General features: G+C 38.6%; 1 protein-coding gene across 1 annotated transcript in view; it reads left to right on the forward strand.

Moving 5' to 3' along the window:
• Positions 1-20,077: 20,077 nt before the first annotated feature.
• Positions 20,078-25,682, forward strand: part of ATP2B1 (ATPase, Ca++ transporting, plasma membrane 1) — a 117,183-nt gene continuing 111,578 nt past the window's right edge. Inside the window, exon 1 of the mRNA XM_012657561.1 lies at positions 20,078-20,296. The gene's annotated coding sequence lies outside the window, so the exon portion shown is untranslated. The remainder of the gene's footprint in view (positions 20,297-25,682) is intronic.

Raw genomic sequence — 25,682 nt, forward strand, 5'->3', positions numbered from 1 at the left:
ATCCCATTTTGTGTCACAATTTTTCAGAAGAATTTTTTATGACATAATTAAATATTTATACTGAGAGAAAAAAAAAGTACTTCAGAAATTTAGATTTATCTGTCTCTCTAGTCAGTTTAGTTTCTGCCCTACCTAGTGTGAACTATAGAATCAATTCTTTTAACAAAAGCAAGGTTACCACTGACAAATTAGTAGTAGGCAGCCGTCAACACAATTTTTCATTGGTAATAGAAATAGTTTTAGAAAATGCTTACTTTTTAGTTAAAATTAGAATTGGAATGATATAAAATAATAAAATAATAATAATATTGGGAAGAAAAATGTTCTAGATTCATATCTAGCTCCATGTTCTACTAAGTATCATCGGGAGAGAAATCGTGATATTAGGATATCAGTATTTCTGACTCTTACAATCTTACCAATACGATTAGCATGAATATTTTATTACCAACAGTGTATAGCCACAGTTTTGTAGGAAACTGATTTCCTTTGCACAGCTAAAAGCACAAGACTGGCATTTGGCCACTTATACTGTTATGCATAATAATTTACACTACTATTTTAAGTCTTAAATGAGTTACTTGCCTACCAAATAACAAAGAACATCGATTGCATTTACCATTCTCGGATTTTGTACTTTCCGAATAAGGATGGGAAACAAACTTGAGAGTAGGCAGGCAGTCCAAGTATATAGAACATAATTGTACCATGAGACAAGGGAAGAAGTAGGACAGCTTGTAGTGACCTAAGGAGAAAACTCAGAGCTATTAGAAGAAAAAGGAGGAAAAAGTAGCTGGAGGTCAAGTGCAGAGTAGTGCAGCATAGAAGCCTAGACAAATACGTGACAAATACAGAAGATGGAAACATTCTTGACTTCTAATAATGCTATTTTTACAAATACCACATTTAAAGACCAAAATTATTCCCTAGCATACATTGTCTAATGGCCTAAGTTACAAATGAGAGTGTTGAATCTTGGAGTAGAAGAACTTTTCTAAAGCAATAGAAAATATGAGAATTAAAGAAGTAAGAGATAAATCAGTGGGGAAACAAAGTCTTGTGATACTAATCTTAAAAATTGTGAAACTATTTTTGTTTTTTTTACAAGTGAAGAGAAGAGCAGAAGCATGTGTGTGGATCTTGAAGAGAACAGATGTCAGAGAGAACTTCAAGAGAAGCATGGAAACCAAGACTTTAAGAAAGCAATCTCTGAGGGTGAGCCTGTGCTGTGGACAGAGCAATACAAGAGCTAACTGTGATTATCAAATAAAGCCTTTTATAGCCAATGACTTATAAAGGAGTCACAAATCGCATTTAATTATATAATAAGTGCATTTCTAAAAGCTTCCTCTGAATTAACCAGTGGAGACCAATTAAAGGGATAATAGTTTACTCTTTGCTCATTAAGTTACCATAGCGAGTTTGGCAGCCAAACAAGGAGACAAAAAAACAATAAAAGAAAATGGACTTTTGTCCATGGAGGGTATTAAAATTCTACGCCTCTTTACAGTCATAAAAAATTTCACAAATTATTGCACTTGAGATTTTTGTGATTAGCACACACACTAAATGAGATACAGTAGAAAAATGACAGGAGAAAGTCTGAAAGTCACATGCCTATCAATGCTCTGAGTCATCACCCTGGCAAGAATGTGAACTGATCAATTGCTACACATGCTTTTTTTTTTTTTAAGGGCCAAGTAGAGAGATAAATGTTTGTACAATGGGAAACAATTGAATGGCAACTCAGGTATAATATTATACTGGATCATTTTGGAAGGAAAGTGTTACAAATGTAAGCAGCTCCTTGTATGTTCTATAACTGGAGGCCCACCCAAAGGGGTGCCTGCTCTCTAACTAAAAATATGTCTCCCATTAATTGAGGTGCCTGAAATTCATACCATCACCTATCAGCTATCACTTTAGGTTCTTTAGGTTTACAGCATGGAAAGAAAGACCCTAGGTCAGTTGGGAAATGAGGCCAAGGCAGACAAGAAAGAGGGAGCCTAGGCAGCAAGAGAGTGCTTGATGTTCAAAAGATGATACAGAAAGGTCAGCAAAGGGGAAATGGAAAGGCACCAAAAACAGCTCTTCCTAATATTCTCCAAGAATTTGGCCCAAAGGAAATAAGGGTTTGATATTTTCTATCAGTGAGTAAGATATTACTCACTAAATTGGCCATCTTTGGCCTCAATTATTTTTGCTGCTTACTGAAATGTGTTTTGTGTATTTATTACAAAGGCTTCGCTTCTTTCTGGAAATTGATTTTGCCATTTGGCTCCTTTCCAGATCAGTTCCCTTCCAATCACCATTAATGGCTATTGATTGAGTGTGACAATTTTTAGCTTCAGATGGACTAAATGCCTTAGTAGAGAGAGATTTATATCAAATCCAAGATCTATTTTTACCTAAATCTTTAGAATTTGGTCCAGATAGAGGGATTATGGAAACCACATGCATATATATAGAAACTTTTGTATATATAGAACTTTCAAATATATGTTTTTCATATATGTTATATATTGTCCAAGAATTTGGCCCAAAGAGAATGACAGTTTCATTATCTTTTTATCTTACTCATTGAATTGGCCTTTTTGGGCTTTGATTATTTTGTTGCTTTTTGTATATATATTATATGTTATATATAATATAACAAATATTAAAATGTTATCTCTCTATATATATATTGCATTAGAATTTTTTATGAAAGAGAAAGAGATGTATATGCACATTTTAAACGTTAACATTAACATTTACGTTAAGACTTAAGTTTTCTAGATGGTTACTCATGTCTAGATGACTCAATTGATATCAGAATACTATAGAGTCCAACTCCTTAATATTTCCCCTCATCTCCATCCCCACCTCTTCTTCCCTAGTTTATGTCCTCATCACTCCACTGAAACAGTCCAGCCTTCCTGGAGAGTTGTTCCCCACCCACCTCATTAATTCACAGTGCTGTCAGAGTAAGTTTTAAAAAACAAATCTGATTCTGTCACCTACTGCTTTAAAACCTATGATGGCTTCACACTGCCCTCAGGATAAAGTTCAGACTTCTTGCCATCATATTCAAAATGCTAGTCCCAGCCAATCTCTGCAATCTCATTTCCATATCTAACTTTCAGTTACATTCTATGCTCCTGCCATGGTGAATAATCTGCAATTTGTAAAGAGCTAGTATTTTCTTACACCTCCCTATCTTTTTGTACTTGCTATTCCTTCTACATGAAAAGCCCTCTCCTCTTGCCTCCCATGGCCAAGCTAATTTTAGACATGATTTCCTCTATGAAGCCCCCACAACACACATGCATAGCTGACACTTACTACACTGCACTAGAATTGTTTTCTTCTTTGTTTTTCCTATTAGACTGTGAATCTTGTATTCCCAGAACCTACTGTATTACTACAGTGCCTGAAATATAACTAGGTACTCAATGTTGAATGAACATGAGAGGTTGCTTCTATTAAGCAAAAAATTATCTATGCATGGGTCCACTACCTTTTCCAGGTAATAATCCTAAATTGTGAAGACAGCTATTATGTCTAAATTTATTTTCTTATTATGCTCAACATCTCCAGTAATTCAGCATCCTGGTCATCTTTGCGTTGGTGACCACGAACTCCTTTTGAGCAGATTTACTATCTAATCTCATCTTGCTTTTTGACCCTGTACTTCTAAAACTGATTAGCATATTATCTAAAATTTAGCTAATTCATTTCCTAACAGTAACAACAGACTGCTAAATAACTCATTTCCTCTATTATCTCTTGTTCCTAAAGCTATCTCCTCCCCCAAAAGAATGCTGATATTTTATTTTATAAATCATCTAATCTTTGTCTCAAAGCCTTCTTTGAAGCTATAGCCTAATGTGGCAAGACAACCACTCATCAACCAGCTGCAGCAATAGTTGGGGTACAAGGGCAGGAGCTTACAATGGCATCTTATCAAGGGAGTGTCTGGCTTGGATGAGCTAGGAAGTATATTTATAAAAATTCTGTATCTTGGCTCAAAATGTTAATACTACTGGAAGAACCTACTGAGCTAATAAACTTTCTCTTTGTTTTCTATTAATTAGCTTTAACAGGCCAATCCTTGAGAAATTCTTTCATTCCTACTTAGAATAATTTAGGAAAATGTTTGGAGGATCTAGAGAAGAGGTCAACTCCTGACCAAAATGTGGTATTCAAGTGTTAGAGAAGGACTTGATCACCCATCTAGAAACTAATCTTCCAGTAGAACCCATGTGAAATGATAAAAGCAGATAAGTATACTGTACCTGCTTTTAAAAAAAAGTCAGCTGAATTAACCTTGTTAACAAGGTTACCATCAGATTTTTTTTGCCTCTCTAGTTCAAATGTAGGTATGGTATCTGGGATATTGTTTTCTATGCTTATCTATAAGTTTAAAATTTTCATAATTCAAGATGAAAACTTTTTGAAATAAAATTAAAAAATAAAAATAAAAAAACTACATATACAAACACATGCCAAAAAAAGTGAAAACTAAAAATAACTTTTAAAAGATATGTGGAAAAATTTCCTCACGTTACCCCACTGCTGTACTTAATTCCTTTTGCATCTGTAAAATTTATAAATAGGAGCATATGTTGTATGAGGTGACTTCAAAAAGTCCTGGAAAAATGGAATTAAAGGATGAAAATAAAAAATATACACTTAATTTCTCAACATAAGCTCCATCAAGTTCAAGATACCAGCCATTTAGTCCATCCGTACAGAACTGAGGGTCCTGGGAATTTGGCCATATCAGTGCAGTCTTTTTTCCATTATTAAATAAAGACAAATGGGTGCCCTTTACAGATTTTTTAAGACGGGGAAACAAAAAGAAGACAGAAGAGCCAAATCAGGACTGTAAGGTGGATGCCTAATGATTTGCCAAAGAAGCTCTCACAAAATTGCCCTTGTTTGCTGAGAGGAATGAGCAGGAGCATTGTCATGGTGGAGAGGGACACTCTGGTGAAGTTTTCCTAGGCATTTTACTGTGAAAGCTTTGGATAACTTTCTAAAAACATTCTCATAAGAAGCGGATGTTATTGTTTGTTAGGCCTCCAGAAAGTCGGCAAGCAAAATGCCTTGAGCATCCCAAAAAACTGTTCCCAAGCCCTTTGCTCTTGACTGGTCCACATTTGCTTTAACTGGACTGCTCCCATCTCTCGGTAGCCATTGCCTTGATTGTGCTTTGTCTTCAGGATTATACTAGTAAAGCCACGTTTCATCTCCTGTTACAATTCTTTGAGGAAATGCTTCAGGATCTTCATCCCACTTGATTAAAATTTCCATTGAAAGCTCTGCTTTTGTCTGCAGCACTGGGCACAATGGTTTTGGCACCCAACAAGTGGAAAGTTCATTCAACTTTAATTTTTCAGTCAGAATTATGTAAGCTGAACCAGTCGAGATGTCTATGGTGTTGGCTATTGTTTGTGCTGTTAATTGTTGGTCCTTTTCAATTAGGGTGTGAACAAGAGTGATTTTTTTCCTTACAAATTGATGTAGATGGTCTGCCACTACAGACTTCATCTTCAACATCATCTCATCATTCTTAAAACAAGTTATCTATTTATAAAATGCTTATTTCTTTGGCACATTGTCCCCATGAACTTTTCACAAAGCATCGGTGATTTCACCTTTCCTTCACACCAAGCTTCACTGTAAATTTAATGGGATTTTTTTTTTTTTTTTTGGTGTCTATTTTAGTAAAAGTCATGTTGCTCTGATGGGGGTTCTTTACAAACTGATGTCTTATCCTTCTTAGTGCCTCAAACTGGATCCTGTTCAGGCACTTGTTATAACAAGTTAGTAAGAGTTTTTTTGGTGCAAAAAAATATTGAAATTCATGCAGTTTTTTCATAATATGAATGGTCCATGAACTTCTTGAAGTTGCCTCATCTGTGAGACTTCTTTATCTATATCAGGTGTTAATCTAGGTTCCTGCTGGTTTTTCAGAATTATTTTTACCTGTTACTGTTACTGAACTATTGAAAAACTGATATCTCATTTCGTTGCAGTGCTGAAAAGAATATAAAATAAGTGCTGCTCTCCCCATTTTAGAGATGAGTGGATAGGACTGTAAAGAATTCACTGACTTGCTCCATGTCCTCTTGGGTCTACTACATCAAGGATCTTGAAATGATGTAACATATTTTAAGGACTCCACAAAGTTTCTAGTCATAAATGTCTCTGTATCTTACTTCCACTGTTACTGCCCATATATAATAACTTCAATAATGACAGCCTCAGCATTTTCCGATAAAGTAGGATTTTTTTTATTATTTAGGTTCTAGATATAAATTTTAAAGTCCAGTTGTTAAGATTAATTAAGAGAGAAGGTATTATACTTCACACGAGTTTAGAATTGCCTTACACATTCCAATTATTACTGATTTATTTCTAAGTTAATTAAGTACAGAATCTGCTACATAGTTCAGATGCATATATGTGTGTGTATATACATACACATCTGCTACATTCTAGCATATTAGCAGTCATCAATATGTCTTTTAGAATCTTAGAAATAACCATATAAAGTATACATTTATTTTTTAAAGTGTTCTCAGACTATCTAAAGTACTATTTTTAAATTTTGATTTCAGAGTGCAATAGCCTCATCATTTAGCTTAGAAATTTGTTGCTTAGTTTTTGCATATATATGAAGGATGTCATAGGCTCCATCTATAATAATCAGCTTATCCAGTATGTTAATTTTTGGAATGCTGCTCAAAAAAAAGAGGCTGCCTTCTTCTGATAAACCCCGGACTTTAATAACATGTCCTCCAAATTAATTCTGTAAATGCAGTACTAAAAGTTCAGCACAACGATCTGGGCTGTTTAATTAGCTCACAGCTGCACTGCTGGGATAACATTTCTTGTCAAGGAGGTAGCTTTGTATTCATTATTTGGGCTCTGGTTCAGAGTTCAGTGGTCATTTTAAGCTTTCTTAAAGAATTTCTTGTCTGTTTCCAGGGAAGGCCATACGTACTCTTGCTTAATCATTACTCAGAAACACTTGCCAGTTTTCTAGCCATGTCTTCATCGTCATTGATTTGGCCTTAACATAACAAATCACAGCAATCTTCTAGATATAGAAGGATCCTATATGATCTGAAAAATAATATGACTTTGTAGTTTAAGTAATACATAAGTCACACAGATATAACCCAAATCTCAACTTCTCTACTACTTTAAAGTTCTTTAAACTTTAAAATCTTCTTTTCCTTTGGGTAAACACCCAGGAGTGGGATTACTATATCAAATGCTAGGTCTACTTTTAGTTCTTTGAGGAATCTCCATACTGTTTTCCAAAGAGGTTGTACTAATTTGTGTTCCCTCCAACAGTGCAGAAGCATTCCTTTCTCTCTGAATCCACACCAACATCTATTATATTTGGACTTTTAAATAAAAGCCATTCTGACTGGGGGAAGGTGATAACCTCCTTGTGGTTTTAATTCACATTTCCCTGATGATTAGTGATGCTGAGCATTTTTTCATATGTTTATTGGTCATTTGTCTCTCTTGTTTTGAAAAGGTTCTGTTCATGTTTTTTGCCCACTTTTTGATGGGGTTGTTTGATTTTTTTTCTTGCTTATTTGCCTGAGTTCTTTATTGATTCTGGTCATTAGCCCTTTGTCGGATGTATAGCTTATGAATATTTTCTCCCATTCTGTAGGTTTTCTATTTGCTCTGTTGATTATTTCCTTGGCTGTGCAGAAGCTTTTTAATTTAATCAAGTCTCATTTATTTATTTTTGTTTTTGCTGTGATTGCCATTGGAGTCTTCATAAATTCTTTGCCTAAGCCGATACCTAGAAGAGTTTTTCTAACATTTTCTTCTAGTGTTCTTATGGTTTCATTCCTTACATTTCAGTCTTCTGCCCATTGTGAATTAATTTTTGTGAGTGGCGAGAGATGTGGATCCTGTTTCATTCTTCTGCATGTGGGTATCCAATTTTCACAGTACCATTTATTGAGTAGGGATTCTTTTCTCTAGTGTATGTTGTTGTCTGCTTTGTCAAAGATCAGTCGGCTATATGTCAATGGTTTTATACCTGAGTTTTCTGTTCTGTTCCATTGGTCTATATCTTTATTTTTGTGCAAATATCATCCTGTTTTGGTTATTATTGCCTTATAGTATAGTTTGAAGTCTGGTAACGTGATGCCTCCAGATTTGTTCCTTTTGCTTAAGATGGCTTTGTCTATTCAGGCTCTTTCTGGTTCCAAACAAAGTGTAGAATTATTTTTTCTAGATCTATGAAATATGATATATTTTGGTGGGGGTTACATTGAATCTGTAAATCACTGTGGGTAGTATGGACATTTCAACAATGTTGACTTCAAAAATCCATGAGTATGATATGTTTTTCCATTTGTTTGTATCATCTACGATTCCTTTCCTCAGTGTTTTGTAGCTCTCTTTACAGAGATTTTTCACCTCCTTGATTAACTATATGCCTAGCTATTTCATTTTTTTTTTGTAGCTATTGTGAATGGTATTGAGTCTTTGATTTGACTCTCACCTTGATTGTTATTGGTGTATAGTAATGCTACTGATTTGTGTACATTGATTTTGCACCCTGAGACTTTGTGGAATTTATTTATCAATTCCAGTGTTCTCCTGGTGGAATCTTTGGGGTTTTCTAGATATAAGATCACATCATCAGCAAAAAGTAATAGTTTGACCTCCTCTCTCCTGATTTGGATACCCTTAATTTCTTTCTCTTGCCTGATTGCTCTGGCTAGAACTTCCAGCACTATGTTGAATACAAGTGGTGACAATGGCATTCTTGTCTTGTTTCAGTTCTTAGTGGGAATGCTTTCACCTTTTCCCCATTCAGTACGATATTGGCTGTGGGTTTGTCATATATGGCTTTTATAATTTTGAGATATGTTCCTTCTATGCCTAGTTTGTTGAGGGTTTTTATCATGAAAGGGTGCTGAATTTTGTCAAATGTTTTTTCTGCACCTATTGAGATGATCATGTGATCTTTGTTTTTGCTTATGTTTATGTGGTGAATCTCATTTATCAATTTACATATGTTGAATCATCTTTGCATCCCTGGGATGAAGCCCACTTGGTCACGGTGGATTATTTTTTTGATGTACTGTTGAATTCGGCTTGCTAGTATCTTATTGAGGATTTTTGCATCTATATTCATAAAGGATATTGGTCTGTAGTTTCCTTTTTTTGTTGTGTCCTTTCATGGCTTTGGTATTGAGATGATACTGGCTTCATAGAATGAGTTGGGGAGGATTCATTTTATCAAAAAGACACCTGCACTTGAATATTTATTGCAGCACATTCACAATTGCAAAGATATGGAATCAACCCAAGTGCCCATCAATTCATGAGTGGATTAATAAAATGTGGTATATGTATACCATGGAATACTACTCAGCCATGAATAAAGATGACTTAATGCCTTTTGCAACAATTTGAATGGAACTGGAGACTATTATCCTAAGTGAAATATCTAAAGAATGGAAAAACACCACATGTACTCACTATTAAGTTTGAACTACTCAATGAGCATACACGTGTACAGAGGGAAGTAAAACTCAACAGAAATCAAGCAGGGGGAGGGGAGAGGAGAGAATGGGTGAAAACTTATGTAATGGGTACAATGAACACTAGGTGATGGCAACACTTCTAATAATGACTCAAGCACTATAAAAGTGATCTATGTAACCAAAAATATTTGTACACCCATAATACTTGGAAATTTAAAAAGCCTCCTTTTCCACGATGACTATGAATTATAAAATTTGAAAATTCCCTTTGAAGCTGTATAAGTTATAACTACATTTTCTATATTTTCCAGTAAATTATTTTTTATAATAATATACACTAGCAAGTATGAAGACAACACAAAGTGTGACAGACTATGTGGGTAAATGATGAATTTAAACATCTATTCATTGAGTGTTTACTGGGAAAATCTACAGTGTCTAATTTCATCCTCACAACAACCCCAGAATGTTGTCCCCATTTTACATAGGTGGGAACTAAAGAATCAGAGTAGTTAAGGAACTTGCCCAAGATCACACAGCTGATAAATTTCAGAGCTGGAGTTGTAATCCAGGCCTGCCTCACATCAAAGCTTAGGCTCTTTTTAATTGTCATGTTGCCTCCTCCTCAAAGCTTAGTTTAAGATTCATCCTTCTCATAATAATTTTTCCAATTAATTTGAATTTTTTTAGCATGAATGTATGTAGTATGTATTATACTGTCACATATTTATACATTTCTTTGTACTTCTTTTTCTTGCTGTTTCATGACTTGTCAATGCTACTAAATGTGTAATTCCCCAAGACCAGACACTATACACTATATCTTCTACTTCCTGTTATGTCCCCACAGCAAGGAACACTTTGGATAAATCATAACAATTTTTTTTACTCTGGTTATGTTGGAGTGTGATTATACAGATCTTTTACTTTTTACACTATACATATCTGTATTGTTTGAATTAGAAAAAAATATGCATACATACATACAGATAATTATACCTAGTATTAAAATATCCCATGATATTATGTCCAATTTGAAGGATATTAGGAAAACCAGTACAAAGAATATATACATATTTATGTAATATACCTGGTTTTACTGTTTGAATTCTTGCAGATAAAAGGAGTTAAATGTGAGAGGCATCTTAATTATTTTTCTATTTATAATGGTAATGGATAAGGTTCCAGAAATCTGAGGAAAGACATCTAAAGCACAGAAATAGAGAGAATATGAGGTTATTAAGCGCCCAACATTTAATTTTTAAAGATCTGAAGAATTAATATTAAGAGTAGCGAGAAAGGCTATCACAGTTAGAAAGGGATCGTAAAATGTATGCAAAACAAGCATTAAAATAGTAATAGGAAAGAAAGACACACAGTATTTAAGAAAATAGGAGAAATAAAAACATAATCTTTATTTAGACTAGGGATAGCCCAAAAAACATTAACACAAATACAGAAGGTTCGCAACTATATCAGTAGTAAGACTAAAGAGAACTTGACCAAGTTAAAATTATTAAATCTTCATTCTTTTTGAAAGATTATTTAGGTAGAAGTGTTCTTGAAGTCCTATAAAAAAGGTGCTATTTCTTAGGAAAAACAATTTTGTTTGGTAAACTTTGTGTTTGATGGTGGAGTGACTTCCTATAGCTTACATTAGAAAAAGACATTTGAGAAATAAAATTTTTAAAAAATTAAGTGAATAAAACAAGAAACAAAATTGATAATGAACCAACAACTCTTAATGCTGCGATTGTGATTGATGGTAGCAAAGCATTAAAAATGGGCTAGAATTTGGAACTGGGAAAGCCAGAAATACAGAGAAGTTAAGAATCTTGAGAAAGCAAGGGAGTCAGTTACCAGGACTTTTTTTCAGAAACAGGCATAATTAAGGTTGAAGATGAGCCAATGAGGTCAGAAACTAAGCAAAAGGCAAGCAGAAGCAAGTATAAATAGATGTGAGAAGTAAGTCTAATCATTGGGTCAGAAACTGGGTGGGCAAGGAGAAGATTAAGAGGACACAGTTACTGGAGTTCAGGGCAAACAGTGAGAACCCAGAGGACACAGGTTTCAAAAGAGAAAAAGAAAGCAAGCAGCCACAACTTGGCAGGTGGTCTGGAACCAGAAAATTCACAATAGCCAGATAGGGAGAGTAGGTAGAACAATTTGATTCTGTAACAGCCTGTCCCCAGAAGTTTCTTCATCATTACCATAAAGAAATTTCATAAAGAAATCAGCCTTTCTAGTCTCAAGAGGAGAAATAGGAAGACATATCTGACCAGACACAGCTTATTGCCAGGTTTTCACGGTGATAATCATTCAGCAGTTTTATCTACAAAATTTCAGTATCAGTGTTCCTTTCCTGCCTCTATCACAAAGTAACTCCTTATCTGTCACCTCAGCCCTCTCCCTAGAAAGCTTCCTAAGGTATTTTTCATGTAACTATGATTTTCAATTGCTTCATTTCTTCCAATTCACTCATACTTATTCTAATTCTGATTACATTTACCTACGGCTCAAGCTCAACTTAATGAGGTGTTTTTCTTGAACTACTGATTTCAGCCATGATCCAGTGAATCCCCCACACCTGTTCCTTAATATCTGAAGCCGATTCTTTAACTTTCTGGGCGCTTTTAACTACGAAAATTTAGTAGTTAAAAACTACTGTTAAAAACTTAAATCTCCATCTAAGTCAAAGGCTTTCCGGCCCTCATCACTGTCTGTGGGTGTTGGGGAAAGGGAGTGCTCAGTATTTGCACTTTACTCCCCTCCCCTCTCTCTTCTCTAAGCTGTGGCTCTTCCAGTGTTGGGGACAGAGAGGATAGAAAAGGAAAAAGGGCAAAGTCTCTCTTCTTGGCTAGGCTCCATTGTAAACCCCTCTGGCTGTCAATGCCTTCAGTGTGGCAGGCATCCAAACACTGACTGTTTTGTGGGGACATCTGGGAGTTTCTGCGAGAGACCAGCAAGGCCTTCTGCTGCTGTTTCCTATCATAGGAGATAGGCTTCTTACCAACTTCTTGTTCCTTCATCCCAGCTTCCTCCTCTGGAGCTGCACCTGGTAGTCTCCTGATAGGTGCTCTCACCTGGCTGGTAGCTACTCTCTAAGGGGTCTCACGAGGAAACTTAGGCATCTATGCCGAGCCACGTGGTAGATGAATAGATGACTCTCCCACCACTCCTCACCTCACCCTGGCATCCCTCTCCATTTCTTTTTACTCTGCTAAGCTAAAAACAGGTATTGATCAACACATCTGCTGTCTATGCAGACATCTAGCCAGGGTGTGCAGAAACCCCCAATGTTTATAAGTAACTCTCTTGGGAACTCTGCTCCCTTGGTTTGTGATAAGTACATTCTCTCAGTGTTTTTCTGAAAATATTCCATTCACTTTCACTCTTATATGATATTTTACCTAAACACAGAATTCTAGGAAGTTATTTTCCCTAAAAACTATAAAGATATTATTCCTTTATCTCTTAGCCTCTGTTATTGCTAACGGAATTGGCTGTCATACTAATTGCTTTTGGTTAGTTGCTTGCTTTACCCTCTCTGGTTGCTGCTAAGACTTCTCTTTGTCTTTTTGGTGTCATGCAGTTTCTCAGTGATGCAGTGATATATCTAGGGTGGGTTTCTTTTAGGTCTTTTGTCCTTGGTACCTCTTTCCCAAAGTCCTGGGCAAAATACAAGTTTCCTTGATACTTCCTGGGCTAGGTAAGTTGGCAGAAACTAGTACCAGCATTACCACTGGCTAGAAGGTAGGATTCTGGCTTTACATAGTGTCTTATTCCATTCAGGCTGCTGTACCAAAATACCATAGACTAGGTAAACAACAGAAACTTATTTCTCATAGTCCTGGAGGTTGGGAAGTCCAAGACCAAGGTGAAGGAAGTTTTGGTGGCTGATTAGAGCCCATTCACTAGTTCACAGATAGCTCCTTCTAGCTTATCCTCAAAGGTAAAGGGGGTGGAAGAACTTTCTTGGGTATGCCGTATTTTCTAAGGGTACTAATCCCATTCATGAGGGCTCTGCCTAGCCTCCTACAAGGTTTTATCTCCTAGTACCATCACTGTGAGGGTTAGGATTTCAACATAAGAATTTTGGGGCAATACAAACATCCAGACCATAGCACATAAGGGTTCAATTTCATCTCCCTGCCTCACCCAGGTCCAGTTATATCTCCTTTCATTAAAACTCCACGCTTATACATTTCTCACTTATTTCCAGGTTCGGTAATCCCCTGGGCTAATATCTGCTTACTGTGTACTTGCTCTACCTTTGAGTTCTCTATTTCTAGCCCTGCAGATTTCTTCTTTTTTTGTACTCAGTTATATATGAACATTGTTTCCTATATTTTCCCCAGCATTTATACACATTCTCTCTCCCTCTCTCCCTCTCTCTCTCTCTCTCTCTCGCGCTCTCTCTCTCCCCCCCCCACCCCCTCTCTTTCTCACACACACACACAAACATTTGAAGGTAGGGACTTCATAAAGCAGGAAGTCTAACTCAGTAGGTCTGAAGGACCCTGATATGTGAATTCTGAAAAATGCTCACCAGTTGAGTCTGTGCTGGGAACTGAATTGTGTCCTCCAAAAATTCACATGTTGAAGCTCCAACCCCCAATGTGACTATTTGGAGATAGGGCCTTTGGGAAGTAATTAAGGTTAAATGAGGTCATAAGGGTGGGTCCCTAATTTGATAGAACTGTTGTCTTTATAAGAAGAGTAAAAAAGAGAGATCTCTCTCCATGCACTTGCACCAAGGAAAAGCCATGTGAGGACACAGCAGGAAGGTGGCTGCCTCCAAGCCAGAGAGGCCTCACCAGAAACCAACCCTGATGGCACCATGATCTTGGACTTGTAGCCTCTAGAACTCGAGAAAATAAATGTCTATTGTTTCATCCACCCAGTCTGTGGCATTTTATTATGGGAACTCAAGAAGACTCATACAGCCTGATTATCAGTGCCAAAGTCCTCAAAAATACATAGGTAAACATACTGGCTTTCAGACACTTACTTTTGATGACTGGTGAATTGGCGTCTTTCCATCATTTCTATCTGAAAGAAAAAAAAAGTTGACCCTGAACGAAGTTCCCTCCGGTCATCAGAATAAAAGCACAAGGCTATGGATATAAATTTAGAATTCATCATCGGAGAGGTGATAGTTCATTTCTTTGGTCATTCAATCCAGCCAAACTTTTATTTTAAGCACCTATTATGTGTCAAACCGTGTTAGGCCTGGCATACAGTAAATGCTTAATAAAAGTTTCTTTGTATAAATGAATAGATGAACTATCACCTTGATGCTAATGCCTCCTAAACAGACATATTCCTTGATTTCCTACTTTAGTAACCTGAGAGAGCATTGTCAGGATTAACAAATGCATAATGAATAAATGAATATCATCCTTGTTTTCAAGGGACTGAAGTCATGAAAATGGGTGAACTTTACAGAACTCAGGATACAGAAATGCTCAAGTAATACAAGAATTTACTATTTGAAATAGCCAGGGGAAGAAAAAGAACTACTAGTGAAGAACACAATGTAAGAATGCTATGACAGAGGAGGGAATTAGTGTGGTGCATCAGACTCAGATTAAGGGAGTGTCAAAAATGCAGATCTGCTGGCTCCACTCCACACAGACTCAATCAGAAGCTCTGGGAGTGTGGCCCAGGTATCTGTATTGCTAAGCTCACAAGTGATTCTTTTGCATACTCTCAAAAAAGGAGTTTTGAAGAAAAGGTGGGCAACAATGAAAAATTACATAAAAATATAAGCACTAAAAAAATCTGAAAAATGTAGGATTCACCACAAATGTCAGACAACCTTGTTGATTTTACTGATAGCATATACCAGGGATGGTGGAACAGAAAGGCGTGAGCCCGGATCCTTGATGGCTGTGTTCAGCAGCTGAATCTACTATATCATAACTTACTCTGAACTTCCAATGTTAGAATAAGAAATCCCTAGTCATTAAGCCACTATTAGTCTAGTTTTTGGTTACTTATAGCCAAAAGCATGTCTAACTGATTCAGTCAATTTAAGATTTTATTTGCTGGGAGGAGGCTATATCAGTCAAATTAAGTGATGATTAGTGATTAAACGTGGTATGCTTTAACAGTATCACAAATAGTGTCTGTCTCACAGGATGCAAACAAAACAATTCTTTTCTAATATAAAATCTATTTGATCAAATAAAAATGTATACTCTTCTTTGTAGTACACTTACTTGGTAATAGGGGTAAAGAATGAATGCTTATGAAAACTAATGATATTTATTGAACATTTACCTCACATCAAGCACTATGTTAAGAACTTTATATAAGTATCTCACCCAAACCTCCTGACAGTCCTATGATATATCATAACTCACCCTTATTAACAGGAAAATAAATGAGTTCAATTTATGGGAGTGAGGGATACCAAAGGTAGCAAATATATGTTTCTCGGATAATAAATGGATAGGAAAATGAATGTGGTTAAATTGTTAGTTCCCAGGTACTTTTCCCAGCATTTCTACCGTGCATCTTCCTTTGAATTAACTTAAGTCCTATATATCTTTCATGGCACAAGTCAAGTCCAAATCTTATTTAGGAAACCTTTCTCAATCACATTTAAGTATGAGCCATCTCTTTTTGAGTCTCTGGAATTTTTATTTAGGGCCATAGTCTATGATCTAGATTATAGAAAATTTGGGGTAGAAAAAAATGCCTTATACTAGAAGAGTACATGGTATCTAGGTACTAAATATTTCCTGTCGAATGATGACATCTAACCATTTTGTATTTTTTATGTACAAAAATTTTCCATTATATGACTTGAAAATTCTAATTTTAGGTTTACATGTACATACTCTATTTAATTCAGCAAACTTAATTAATTTGTTACTAATAGATAATAGTTCTCTGTGGTTTTTCAGCTAAGTAATCTTTCTCTTGACATTTCTTTCTGGTGATCCAGGTTAATGGAAATTTGAGCATATATACAGCTATTTTATATGGAGGATTTAATAGCCTTCCTTCCCTGCCTCCCTGCACCTGTCAGTCTTCTTTAGCATTCTGCAATAATCAGTACTGACACATTCACATATGTATACATGTATACATGTATACGGGAAAGATACTGTTTTAAAATATGCTGCTGTTTGTATGTCTTTATTTTGTCCTATTGCTATATGCATGTGATAGAATTCTTGAGGGAATAAAGTTCCTCCTGTTTCTCTACACTTAATTACATTGAGGATTTTAGAAAACTCTGTTTGTGAGTTAGACATCTTGAATCGATCAACTTATCAACAAAGATGTCAATACCTTAGATTTACTCCATTAAAAGGAATTCACTTTACGAATTTACCAAATATATTATTTTGAATACGTGGCCTCTCTTCAATGTTAACATCACAAATAGTAACTTTTCATAGAGTTTAAATGCCTTTATAAATTTTGCATAACTAAAAAGCATATTAAATGCACTTTGTAAGATTAAATATTTCAACACTAAATTGTACTATAATATTGTTCCTTATTATGCATTGATATTTCTCTAGATCAATTAAATCCATGGGATAAGTTAGCTCTAACACTAAGAGGATATGGTTATATCATACCCAGTGGCATCTTTGAACTCAGGTAGTTCAATTTTTTTTAGGAAACGCTCATTAGCAATCCACTACTTTCTTGATTTTTACATTGAGAAATATGCTATTATGAAGGTCTTAGTACTAAGCCTGTGGAAGGAAAAAAGTGAATTTCTTAATGTGTAATGTACAGTTATTTCTATATTGTTTTCAGCTTTTATTTTCTATTTGAAGAACAAAAATATAAAAATAAAACTATATAGTACAATTACCTTGACTATGACAATAAAAGTTTATCATTGCATGTGACTCACATTTCATTAAAATACATACAAATATGTTCTGGAATATTACGTATCTGTATAAAGTTTTCATTTAATATATATAACCATAAATGAAAACTTAATTAAAATCATTCTAAAATGAAGACTGTCAGTAATTTCTCAGGACCATAACGCTTTAAGAGCATACATTTTATAATGTGGAACTGCAAGTAATCCACAAAGTGAACAGATTCTAGTTTATTATCCATTCTGCTAGTGTACTATAGCAATGATTCATATATTACTTTAATGTCAAATTCTTGATTAAAGTAGAATGCATAATTCAATATTCTATTGTGACTTCCTTGGAGGAAAAGTTGGAATAAAGCCACGGATTCTTAATGTCTAATCCGTTTTGAAAGCTATTTCGGGGGGAGGGGGGCAGAACACTATAATTTACCTAAGTGAAATTCAGTTAATTTATTCTTCTGTTAAGGAGATTTGAAATAGTGTCAAGAAGGGCTATTTACTGTGTACTATACCAACCAATTCTCCAACAGCGATTAAAGGGAGGAAAAATGCTGTCATTCTGCCCAGTGTGAATTTTGCAAGTCAAGGGCACAGCTCAGAAGGTTGGTACAATGTCTAACCTAGTGAGATACTTAAGCTGATAAAAATTATTTTCAACAGGATTGACTTAGAATTCTTCACTTTTAAACTTCTTTTACGTATTTTGTTTCCTAAGCCTTTAAAATATTTTAAAATAAATGTTATCAGATAGTGAACATGATACAGTATTTCCCATTGCCTGTATGTTTTTGAGAAGACTATGCAAATATTAATTTTCCATTTTTGGATATAAGAGAAAAAAGAAGATTGCAGAACTTATCTTTTTGTTCTGATTGATACTGAAAATAACACAGACAAGGTCTCTGGGCGAGCAGCGATGGTTAGTTCAAATAGAGGAGATCAGACGAATATGGAGCACGGTATCTTAGGTAAGATACACATCTTTAAATATGTGCATATGTGTGTTTAGGAAGGAAACCCGTTTTGTTTGTAAAGTAGATGTTACAACGGGTGGTTTTCTTTCTTTTTTTTTTAACTTGCAGAATCTCTTGAAGGTTGGGGCAGAGCCGGTTACCTTTCAGCATCGAAATACTTGCACGCTATTCCTTGTTTTTTTTTTTTTTCATTTCCTTTTCCCCTCAGCAAAGAACGGTGCAGGGTTGAGATGCTACAAGTGAACTATTAATAAAAAGACCCACCAGCTTGGCACAGGTAGAAAAAGCAAACCCAAAACGAAAACACCCGGATTTTAAGCGCGGATCTTGCGAGGCCGGTTTGCACCGGCCGAACGCCTGCGTTAACCCTTCGGGCGCTGCAGCAGGGATCCCCGATGGCTGCGGACCCGGCCGGGAAGAACAGAGATGTGGCGCCCGGCGCCCGCAGGGGGAGTGAGATCTCTTCCCCAAAGAAGGAGCGAGCCGGGAAGCACTTTTGTCGTCCGGTGCGTGCGTCACGGCTCGGGACGGGCATCGTGTCCAGTACAGAGTGGAGGCAGAAGCGCGGCGAGGTGCCGCTCAAATGTCCGCTGACTGGGGTTCGCCTTAACCTGTCTTCGCCAAGAGCGCTCGCTCTTGCCCGGGCGCTGGCCCAGCTCCTGGGCCCTGGAGGGGAGCGGGCCCGGGGGTGGCTCGGGCGGGGCCACAAGTGAAGGGCGCCCGCACTCCTGCGGCAGTCATCGCTCTCCTGCCTCCACACGTCGCGGGAACGGCCCAGCCCCGCGCCGAAACAGCAGCTGTGACTGACCGAGTCACCGCCCCGCGCGCCTGAGCCACCCCCTCCTCCCCCGCCGCTCCCTCCCGCACCAACACGTCATGGAAACACGGACGTCAGAGCCGCTCAGCCAATGGCAGGCGTCAGCAGGAGGGAAGGGGCGAGCTGGAGGGGGCGGGGGCAGCAGCAAGCCGGGGCGCTCGGGGGAAGGAAGAGAGGGAGGAGCGCGCGGAGGCGCGAGTTCCCCCGCCCCACACTCCGGCCACCCTTTCCCCGCCGCGCGGCAAGTTCTAATCGCCGGGCGCGCGCTCGTCAGCCGGGGGCGCGCTCCCCGGGACCTCCCCTTAAACGCCCTCTCGGTGCCGCTCCGCTCGCAGTCCCCGGCCGAGCCGCGCTTCCTCCGCGCGCGCACCCGCCCGCCCCCAGGCTCCCCGCGGGCCGCGTCACGTGACCGCGCCCAGCCAAGGCGGCAGCGGCGGCAGTGGCAGCGGGAGCAGCTGCGCCGCCAGCGTGGAGCGGTAGGCGTGTGGGTGTGGAGAGAAGGGAGCGCCAGACCGGAACGGGTGAGCGTTCTCCTCCCCCTGCCTACCACGGCAATCTTGCGGGCCACCCGGTGCAAACGGGGCCCCTGCCCGGAGCTGCGCGCAGCCCCCTCGTGCTCGGCCGTCCGCTCTCTGGTGTCCGGGGGCCCTGCCCCTGGCGGGCCGGGTTGCGGTGCTCACCGAGGGGGCTGCACCCCGCCCTCCGCTGCCGTTGCAGACGGCGGCGTGAGGCCGGTGGACCTGCCCGTGCTGAGCGAGCGCGGCGCACCCTGTGTGCGGCTCTGCGGAGCCGAGGAGGCGGGTCCTGCGGGGACGCGGGCGGCCACTCGGCGGCTGCCGGGCTCTGGGCGGGGGCCGGCTGGGCGCCGCCTCCTCCTCCTCCTTCGCCGCCGCCGCCTCCTCGCAGTGCAGCGTGAGTAGGGAGCCCCGGCTGGTGGACGCCGAGCCTCTGGGCTCCACGGCCGCTTCATCTCCGAGGTGCAGCTGCACCTCCGCGTGGCGCCCCGAGCTCTGAGAGCTGGCTGCGGACGCGCTGAGGACCGAGCGGCCCCTCAGCGCCCCCCGACCCTCCTACAGTCTCCCTTTCCTTCTCCCTCGGAAAATGGTTCCCGCTGCCGGGCGAGGTGAGTGGCAGCCGCCGCCTGCCCGCCGCGAGGACGGCGGGGCAGGTCACCTGTGGGGGTGGCCGGGCGGAACGTTGAGGTCTGGGCGTCGCGGCTGAGGTCCTGACAGCTGGGTGCTCCGCGTATAGCTGCGGGTTGCGAGAAGTTGGCGGGGGCGGGCGGGCGGGGGGTCCCTCTCAGGTTGTGTCCTGCTGGGAGATAGTGAAGGTGATCGACTTCCACCCCGTGCGCCTCAGCGCCGGGTCTGGCCCGGAGTCACTGCTCCGGGTCTGAGGGATGGGGCTCGGCGGGGCTTCTTGCCTATACCCGCAGCTCTTCGGCTTCACGCCTCGGCCGCCTCACAGCCCATCCAGCCTTCGGTCGCCCCCGCCCCGACGCCTGGTGACCTTGAGGGCAGCGGTGCCCGGCACTCCCTCATCCCCGCGCCCCGTGAGGGTCACCCCTTTAATCTCCGGCTTCGGCCCCCCCAGACGCACTGCGGGCGGGGAGCGGGGGGCCCCTAGTGGACCCCCGGCCGGAGTGGTTGATTGATGGGTGTCAGACCGGACGGTGATTCCCCGAGAGTTGGAGAGCCGCCTTGCCTTTCTCCCCACGTCTTCGGTCTGGCCCCCCAGGATATTCACATTTGCTTACGATTCGTGTTTATTCACTTAGTTTAAAAGAAAAAAAACAGCACCCCCCACCATTTTTGGGAAAGAGTAAGAAAGCGGACGGTATTCTATTTGCAGGGGTGGGGGGTGTGCTTCCTTTATTCCATCCTGCGGGAGAATTCTGTGTCCAAGCTAGTTAGCGACCCCTGGTTCTGCACCGCGGTCACTAGCCAGGTTGGTCTCTGTGCGCATTTCATTCACCAGTTTTCTGCGGGACTCGCAGCGCTGGGAGTGCTCGCACCCTGTGCGGTGTGGCGGTGCTTGGTGCCGAGGGTAGGGCAGGGGGTGATTAGGGTGGGCTCAGAGGGTCAGCAGTTAAGCGGAGGGCTCAACCACTCTAGGCACGCTGATTTTTTTTGCCTTTCCCTTGGTTAGAGCGCTGCAGACAGCTACGCTTGGCTGCGGTGGACGCTACTTTTCTGGGTTTATTAATAATCTAATGGCTCCTGTTGGTATCGATTGCTGTTCATGATGAATTAGTTATATGGATTTTTTTCATACATGTGTAGGTATATGCATATATCTTGACCGCCTTTCAACATGGAAGCCTTCGTTGTGTTTAACCTCCCCCACCTGAGGACAGTATTATGTTAAAATAAGGCTCTTGTTCAGCGTGGGTGTATTTTATAAGAAGAAGTACTTGTAAGGGCCTGGTTTGTATGAGGTTCTCATTGGACAAAGGGTGTATAACCCTTTGGATGGTGGCCCACGTGAGTGAATGGAGGGCCTTCGCCACTTGCCCTGATGCCAGCCTTCCCGAGACTCCCTGTTCTTGTGTGTGGCAGGGGTGGATTGGGGGAATTAAGAGGGATTGCAGGAGAATCTTCTTTTTGTACTTATGCTTTTCATTTGGGTCCCCCTCCCCCTCTTCTTTTTCTTCTTCTTTTTTTTTAATTCTCCTAGTGAGTTCAAATTTGAAGTAAATAGTCATTTTTCTTATTGGGAGCCTTTGAAAGCTAGTATATGAAATGGGCCTATGTAGCCATGATTTCAGGGGGACGTTTTAGTTTTTACCTTGCTTTGGCTAAGACAGTTAAATTGCTGTAATTAAGGGTGGATCTCTGTCCTGATTTTGGCTTGGGTGTAACTGCAAAGATCTTTGAAAAGTAACTGTTATTTCCTACCATATAGTCTGCAAAAGTGAGTCACATTCGGGTGAGTTGAGGACAGAGCGCCGCCACCTTTCATTTAAAATTTCTTGATTTTCTTTCATTAAAATGGTGAAAATTCAGAGTATGCCGTTTTGATTTTTATTGCAGTTGTCATTACTGGCATCCTCATTTAGACGTATAAGGAGGAATTGTCTTCATTTTTCTGTATTTTGTTATTTCTCTTTTGAGAGAAATTTCTGCAGTTGTATGGGAAATCATGTTTTTTTTTTAATTGAAACTTGAGATTTAGTGTAGCATTCTGCGATGAGGTGAGAAACTAGATTTGATTTGTACTTTTGATAAAATATCAGAAATATTGATAGTCTGGATCTATCCAGACTATCTTCTTAGTAAAGAAGTAAGGAAAGTAATAGCTGCATTGTAAATAGATGTTTAAAATTAGCCATTGCCACCAAAATAAGGGCACCTACCAGCATGATAGTGGTTTTACAGTTTTTTTTAGCTGCTGGCTATTAACAGATTTTAAAATAAACACTCAAAATTGATAAGGTTATTAACCTCTATTGAATAAGGTATAATAATTCTTTTTTGCTTGTTGTCTTCCAACAACTTGCTTTTTACGGTTTTACTGAGGGTTTTTACAGTTACTTGTTTTTAAATAATACAAACGAACCCTTGCAGCAGGAGTACTTTTAAAGTTTAATAAAGACCATGTTGGAAAAAGTGGCTTCTATATATGGCTCTTCCCAGGTGCATGTCATATAAAAATGGAATTTTTAATGCTTAGAAAACAAATGCTATAGTGACAGCTGAATTGGTGGGATTTCCTTCCCTTTCCTCTCCCTTCCAAATGAAAAATGTAAGGAACACTGTCTCTTTAGACACAGGATACTTTTTGATTGTTATACTATAGATGTAAAGTGAGAAAAAAAAATTTAGCTTTCAAGTAATGAATAAATTAACATGCAGATATTACCAAATATAGTTTTAATTACAAACCACAAGATATTATTGCCCTTTTGTCTGCATATAAGTTTTTAATTCAACACTTGCAATTTCTCTATAGACTACTCTAAAGCATTAGCTATTGAGCTGTAGATAAATCTTTATTACGATAAAATTAAACAAAAAATCTGTTTGAGATAAAAGGTGGTTTATGCCCTTACTGCGTGATCTCTTTCAAGCTGTGGAATATGGCCCCAGGTTAAAGGACATTATCTGAGCTGTTAGGTTGATGCATGCAGAGTAATTATATGTTGTTATGTATTCTTTGCTAGAATCCTTGATTTTAGAGTTAAGATTTACTAATTTCCTTGTCAGTAGACTTGTTAACTTCATTTTGGATCAGACAGTCTCTTGCCGTGTGAAATAAGTCACTTATAATTCTTAGTGGTTTTTTTGTAATACCAAACAATAAAGAATATTTGCCTTATTTTTCCTTACATTTCACACATACGTACAGTGGAAACTGATGTTTTCACTTTTTTATTCTGGCATTTTATAATGAATGCACAAAAACAATAAATGGAGTAAAGATCAGGAAACAGAAACTTAAGATTTACATTTTTGCATCTTAGGTAAGAGTATTGACCAGTTGGAAGGGAATAATTATTTTCTAGTAGTTGTCATGATATATAGAAAGGTACTGATAGTAGCTTATTTGGGACTAGATAGAATCTGAGGTAACATTGCAAGGAAAATGATTACCAATTACCAACTCATGGTCCATCTAACTTCATTAATATCTTGACACAAGAAATGGATCTGTTATAAATGACATAGGACAGATAATTGAATCAAATTCTTATGTTTTATATTTGTGATTTACATAGTATTATATACTCAATAGTGTCTAATATCTAATTGAATATGAAAGGTCACTTGTTATGTTCGTTGTTTATATGGCATATACGTTTTAATTTTTCTGGTGACAGTCTGTTTTACAGCAGGTACCTAAAGATAGCATCATGGAGTCTTTCAAATTTTGCTGTCTTCATAATAATGTTTTGATTTATGAAATGCTTTACAGTTTTTCAGAAGGTATTTACATACAACCTCATTTCATTCTCACAGTAAGTAATCCTGTGAGATGAATGAGGGTAGACACTTCTACCTTTTTTTGTTCCTGGTAGGTAAAATGATTTGTCTAGGCCCTAAGGCCATATAGCTTGCAGCTATTTTAGCCAGAACTGGACTCTAGGTGGCTTCTAGTTTTTACTTATTGCTCTTCTCATTATACGTGTTTATGTAAGTTTATGAAAGTTATGTAAGTTTTTGAAAAATCAGTTTTTGATCAAAGTAAATTTAATACTGGAATATAAATAGATTTATTTGGGTTTAGCTTTATACAATCATTGCTTATACTTGGTATAATGCAAAGAGTTTATACCCTGATTTATTTAACAGCATAATAAATGAATTTGAGCGTAAATAAAGTACTATATTTTTTAATATTGTTGATTGGATTTTTTTTAAAGGTAGGAATTTTTTTGTTTGCAAAGGTCTTTGAAATGACTAGGGGTGTCTTAAATCTTGAGTTAAAAATAAAATGTGCTGCACTAGAAGTTTGTTTTAATTTCAGCTGTAACTTTTTATGCACTTGTTTTTCCGCTATGTTATACCGAAGTCATTGTGAAATACTGATTCGTTAGTAGTGAAATTTAGTTTAGAAAGATTCCAAATGAGGAGATTTTAGTTCCTGAAATCCAAAACCTTCTTATAAACCTCACAAGAAAGGTGTGGTTCTCCAGCATTAATGTGCATGAGAATCACCTGGGAAGTTACTGAAAGTGCAGATTCCTTGGCATTGCCCCTGCAGTTCTGATTCAGCAGATCTGGGGCGGGGCCCAGTAGTCTGCATTTGGAGAAACAGTGATGTTGAATTGGTAAGTAAGTTAAAATTTTGTAGTAGAGATTCCTTTATAAATCAGAAGTGTTTTCAAATAGATTTGACTATTGTAGGAAAGTTTGATATGTTGATGTTGGTAAGTTTTGTGACAATTGTAAAACTGATAAATTTTGAAAATATATCTGTTATCTATGTGTGCACGGTCTTCTTTCAGAACATTCATCTGTGGTTACTTATTAGGTTACTTATTAAGCACTGTAAACTCTAGAGCATGTTCTCTTTTTATTTTCATGTCTTAATGTCTGCCATTTCCAAATGATTTGAATATATGATCTTATTTTCATAGAGGTAATGAATGCCGTGCCATTATAGTACTGTATGTTTATGCTTTAGTTTAGCCCTTATTTTTTGTTAGAACGAAAGACTTTGGGTATTCCTTCAGACTAAAAGGACATAAATTAGTGGATAGAGAGTGATTCTTAATAATTTCGGTTAACAAGCAGCTCCTCCTTCAAAAACAGCAAGTTAGTGCTGAATGTCTTTCAAGAATATTAATGATATCAGACTAATTGATAGTTTACTATTCTGTTCATTAAAACAGAAATTACTGCTGTTTCACTAAATGGTGAATAACAGTTTGTGTAGTTCAGCAATCTAAGGTCCATTTGATTTGATTTTTGGAACTATTTTATCTAATACTATATACCATGTGGATTACTTGTCTTTAATGATTTTCTTACTTAAGACCAGTTTTAAAATGCGGTTGTTTTTGCTTC

This window comes from Propithecus coquereli, unplaced genomic scaffold (assembly GCF_000956105.1).
Source record: "Propithecus coquereli isolate 6110/MARCELLA unplaced genomic scaffold, Pcoq_1.0 Scaffold545, whole genome shotgun sequence".
NCBI lineage: Eukaryota > Metazoa > Chordata > Mammalia > Primates > Indriidae > Propithecus > Propithecus coquereli.